Source organism: Hyperolius riggenbachi, chromosome 11, assembly GCF_040937935.1.
Source record: "Hyperolius riggenbachi isolate aHypRig1 chromosome 11, aHypRig1.pri, whole genome shotgun sequence".
Taxonomy (NCBI): Eukaryota; Metazoa; Chordata; class Amphibia; order Anura; family Hyperoliidae; genus Hyperolius; species Hyperolius riggenbachi.
The window spans coordinates 19923937-19929418 of NC_090656.1; positions in this window are offsets into that span (position 1 = coordinate 19923937).

Sequence of the window (5482 nt, forward strand, 5' to 3'; positions counted from 1 at the left end):
CTTGTCCTGCCTGAAGCCTGCTAAGGGGAAATGTCAGAGTTTTTCAGGCCAGCCTGGCCCGCCTAGAGGTTGCTATGTGAAAAATGGCAAAGTTTTTCCGGCCAGCCTGGCCCGCCTGTGAGGTCGCGGGGCAAGCTGTCTCAAAAGAGCCTGCTCAACCCTCACTGATTTCGGGCGACTCCGGGACCTCGCTCCCCGGAGGTCCCCTGGAAGTCCCGATGAGAGCGGATTTGAACGCCCGGGCCGACCCAGAGTTCCATGAGGTCGGGTGACTTTGGCGGCCAGGCTGGGTGCGGCGCCCCCGGGTTCCGACCGTCCATGACCCGAGCCCGCCACCCTCGGGGAGAATAGCAGCGCGGCGCTGCGGGGCAAGCTGACCGGAGGAGAGGCCGGGGGCGTGGATGGGCTCCCTGGCAGAGGCCACCACCCGGGCACTCGCAGGGCGGTCGGACCGATTTTGGCGGCGGGCGGGCTCCTCCGTGGCGGAGGCCCCGATGAGAGCGGATTTGAACGCCCGGGCCGACCCAGAGTTCCATGAGGTCGGGTGACTTTGGCGGCCAGGCTGGGTGCGGCGCCCCCGGGTTCCGACCGTCCATGACCCGAGCCCGCCACCCTCGGGGAGAATGTCAGGAGGCGTTCCTCCGGCGAGAAAAGTGCCTAAACTGGAGCCTGCTAGGGGGTAAAATGTCAACTTTTTTCCCGCACTGGAGCCTGCTAAGGGGAAATATCACCTTTTTTTCCGGCTAACTTGTCCTGCCTGAAGCCTGCTAAGGGGAAATGTCAGAGTTTTTCAGGCCAGCCTGGCCCGCCTAGAGGTTGCTATGTGAAAAATGGCAAAGTTTTTCCGGCCAGCCTGGCCCGCCTGTGAGGTCGCGGGGCAAGCTGTCTCAAAAGAGCCTGCTCAACCCTCACTGATTTCGGGCGACTCCGGGACCTCGCTCCCCGGAGGTCCCCTGGAAGTCCCGATGAGAGCGGATTTGAACGCCCGGGCCGACCCAGAGTTCCATGAGGTCGGGTGACTTTGGCGGCCAGGCTGGGTGCGGCGCCCCCGGGTTCCGACCGTCCATGACCCGAGCCCGCCACCCTCGGGGAGAATAGCAGCGCGGCGCTGCGGGGCAAGCTGACCGGAGGAGAGGCCGGGGGCGTGGATGGGCTCCCTGGCAGAGGCCACCACCCGGGCACTCGCAGGGCGGTCGGACCGATTTTGGCGGCGGGCGGGCTCCTCCGTGGCGGAGGCCCCGATGAGAGCGGATTTGAACGCCCGGGCCGACCCAGAGTTCCATGAGGTCGGGTGACTTTGGCGGCCAGGCTGGGTGCGGCGCCCCCGGGTTCCGACCGTCCATGACCCGAGCCCGCCACCCTCGGGGAGAATGTCAGGAGGCGTTCCTCCGGCGAGAAAAGTGCCTAAACTGGAGCCTGCTAGGGGGTAAAATGTCAACTTTTTTCCCGCACTGGAGCCTGCTAAGGGGAAATATCACCTTTTTTTCCGGCTAACTTGTCCTGCCTGAAGCCTGCTAAGGGGAAATGTCAGAGTTTTTCAGGCCAGCCTGGCCCGCCTAGAGGTTGCTATGTGAAAAATGGCAAAGTTTTTCCGGCCAGCCTGGCCCGCCTGTGAGGTCGCGGGGCAAGCTGTCTCAAAAGAGCCTGCTCAACCCTCACTGATTTCGGGCGACTCCGGGACCTCGCTCCCCGGAGGTCCCCTGGAAGTCCCGATGAGAGCGGATTTGAACGCCCGGGCCGACCCAGAGTTCCATGAGGTCGGGTGACTTTGGCGGCCAGGCTGGGTGCGGCGCCCCCGGGTTCCGACCGTCCATGACCCGAGCCCGCCACCCTCGGGGAGAATAGCAGCGCGGCGCTGCGGGGCAAGCTGACCGGAGGAGAGGCCGGGGGCGTGGATGGGCTCCCTGGCAGAGGCCACCACCCGGGCACTCGCAGGGCGGTCGGACCGATTTTGGCGGCGGGCGGGCTCCTCCGTGGCGGAGGCCCCGATGAGAGCGGATTTGAACGCCCGGGCCGACCCAGAGTTCCATGAGGTCGGGTGACTTTGGCGGCCAGGCTGGGTGCGGCGCCCCCGGGTTCCGACCGTCCATGACCCGAGCCCGCCACCCTCGGGGAGAATGTCAGGAGGCGTTCCTCCGGTGAGAAAAGTGCCTAAACTGGAGCCTGCTAGGGGGTAAAATGTCAACTTTTTTCCCGCACTGGAGCCTGCTAAGGGGAAATATCACCTTTTTTTCCGGCTAACTTGTCCTGCCTGAAGCCTGCTAAGGGGAAATGTCAGAGTTTTTCAGGCCAGCCTGGCCCGCCTAGAGGTTGCTATGTGAAAAATGGCAAAGTTTTTCCGGCCAGCCTGGCCCGCCTGTGAGGTCGCGGGGCAAGCTGTCTCAAAAGAGCCTGCTCAACCCTCACTGATTTCGGGCGACTCCGGGACCTCGCTCCCCGGAGGTCCCCTGGAAGTCCCGATGAGAGCGGATTTGAACGCCCGGGCCGACCCAGAGTTCCATGAGGTCGGGTGACTTTGGCGGCCAGGCTGGGTGCGGCGCCCCCGGGTTCCGACCGTCCATGACCCGAGCCCGCCACCCTCGGGGAGAATAGCAGCGCGGCGCTGCGGGGCAAGCTGACCGGAGGAGAGGCCGGGGGCGTGGATGGGCTCCCTGGCAGAGGCCACCACCCGGGCACTCGCAGGGCGGTCGGACCGATTTTGGCGGCGGGCGGGCTCCTCCGTGGCGGAGGCCCCGATGAGAGCGGATTTGAACGCCCGGGCCGACCCAGAGTTCCATGAGGTCGGGTGACTTTGGCGGCCAGGCTGGGTGCGGCGCCCCCGGGTTCCGACCGTCCATGACCCGAGCCCGCCACCCTCGGGGAGAATGTCAGGAGGCGTTCCTCCGGCGAGAAAAGTGCCTAAACTGGAGCCTGCTAGGGGGTAAAATGTCAACTTTTTTCCCGCACTGGAGCCTGCTAAGGGGAAATATCACCTTTTTTTCCGGCTAACTTGTCCTGCCTGAAGCCTGCTAAGGGGAAATGTCAGAGTTTTTCAGGCCAGCCTGGCCCGCCTAGAGGTTGCTATGTGAAAAATGGCAAAGTTTTTCCGGCCAGCCTGGCCCGCCTGTGAGGTCGCGGGGCAAGCTGTCTCAAAAGAGCCTGCTCAACCCTCACTGATTTCGGGCGACTCCGGGACCTCGCTCCCCGGAGGTCCCCTGGAAGTCCCGATGAGAGCGGATTTGAACGCCCGGGCCGACCCAGAGTTCCATGAGGTCGGGTGACTTTGGCGGCCAGGCTGGGTGCGGCGCCCCCGGGTTCCGACCGTCCATGACCCGAGCCCGCCACCCTCGGGGAGAATAGCAGCGCGGCGCTGCGGGGCAAGCTGACCGGAGGAGAGGCCGGGGGCGTGGATGGGCTCCCTGGCAGAGGCCACCACCCGGGCACTCGCAGGGCGGTCGGACCGATTTTGGCGGCGGGCGGGCTCCTCCGTGGCGGAGGCCCCGATGAGAGCGGATTTGAACGCCCGGGCCGACCCAGAGTTCCATGAGGTCGGGTGACTTTGGCGGCCAGGCTGGGTGCGGCGCCCCCGGGTTCCGACCGTCCATGACCCGAGCCCGCCACCCTCGGGGAGAATGTCAGGAGGCGTTCCTCCGGCGAGAAAAGTGCCTAAACTGGAGCCTGCTAGGGGGTAAAATGTCAACTTTTTTCCCGCACTGGAGCCTGCTAAGGGGAAATATCACCTTTTTTTCCGGCTAACTTGTCCTGCCTGAAGCCTGCTAAGGGGAAATGTCAGAGTTTTTCAGGCCAGCCTGGCCCGCCTAGAGGTTGCTATGTGAAAAATGGCAAAGTTTTTCCGGCCAGCCTGGCCCGCCTGTGAGGTCGCGGGGCAAGCTGTCTCAAAAGAGCCTGCTCAACCCTCACTGATTTCGGGCGACTCCGGGACCTCGCTCCCCGGAGGTCCCCTGGAAGTCCCGATGAGAGCGGATTTGAACGCCCGGGCCGACCCAGAGTTCCATGAGGTCGGGTGACTTTGGCGGCCAGGCTGGGTGCGGCGCCCCCGGGTTCCGAACGCAGCAGACCCGAGCCCGCCACCCTCGGGGAGAATGTCAGGAGGCGTTCCTCCGCCGAGAAAAGTGCCTAAACTGGAGCCTGCTGGGGGGTAAAATGTCAACTTTTTTCCCGCACTGGAGCCTGCTAAGGGGAAATATCACCTTTTTTTCCGGCTAACTTGTCCTGCCTGAAGCCTGCTAAGGGGAAATGTCAAAGTTTTTCAGGCCAGCCTGGCCCGCCTAGAGGTTGCTATGTGAAAAATGGCAAAGTTTTTCCGGCCAGCCTGGCCCGCCTGTGGGGTCACGGGGCAAGCTGTCTCAAAAGAGCCTGCTCAACCCTCACTGATTCCGGGCGACTCCGGGACCTCGCTCCCCGGAGGTCCCCTGGAAGTCCCGATGAGAGCGGATTTGAACGCCCGGGCCGACCCAGAGTTCCATGAGGTCGGGTGACTTTGGCGGCCAGGCTGGGTGCGGCGCCCCCGGGTTTCGAACGCAGCAGACCCGAGCCCGCCACCCTCGGGGAGAATAGCAGCGCGTCGCTGCGGGGCAAGCTGACCGGAGGAGAGGCCGGGGGCGTGGATGGGCTCCCTGGCAGAGGCCACCACCCGGGCACTCGCAGGGCGGTCGGACCGATTTTGGCGGCGGGCGGGCTCCTCCGTGGCGGAGGCCCCGATGAGAGCGGATCTGCCCGCTCGACCCCAGGCGGGGTTCCACAACTCCGGCCGAGCGAGGCACCGATCCCCCCTAAAGGGGGGGTGGGTTCCGACTCTCTATGACCCAAGCCTGCCACCCTCGGGGAGATTGGCAGGAGGTGCTCTTCTGGTGAGAACAAGCCAGCAAGGCTAGGGGTGGAGGTCGGACCCGGCGGGCTGGCCAACCCCCTCCAACAGAGGAAGGTGAAAGCCTGCATCTGTCCTGGACCTCCACTGATCGATGAGGCGACCCGCGTCAGGGCAGGGGAGATTCGACCACCAGGCCGTAGGCCACGGGGTCCCGGCTGCTAATGGTGGGAGAGCTCTCCCCTCACTGCCCATGTACGCTCAGATCCCCCTCTGGCTGAAGATCTGTCATGAGGCTTGGTTGTCCCAGGGGACCGGGGCCAAAGGCACAGGCGAGTTTGCGGAGACCCGTAGGAAATCAACAGAGGCCTGAAGATGCTGCGGTTTCCTGTTTGGTTGACAGCAGGGAGAGGGCACTCCCCTCCCCCATGCTGGCTAGGCCGAGGCAGGCCTGTGGCAGAGCACAATTTTCTGATGGCACCGAGGAAGGCTGACGCAGACCCCCGGACCCCTCAGCGCAGCTCCCTGCAGCTGGAGGGATGCTTGCCCCTAGGGGCAAGCTACCCCAGCTGCTGGGGTGGGGATGGCCCACAGGGTGGCGAGAGGACCCGATGGAGGTGGTGTGAGTCGGACAGGTTTCCGCGGACCTGCCCGGACACCTGCCCCCTCGCGGCC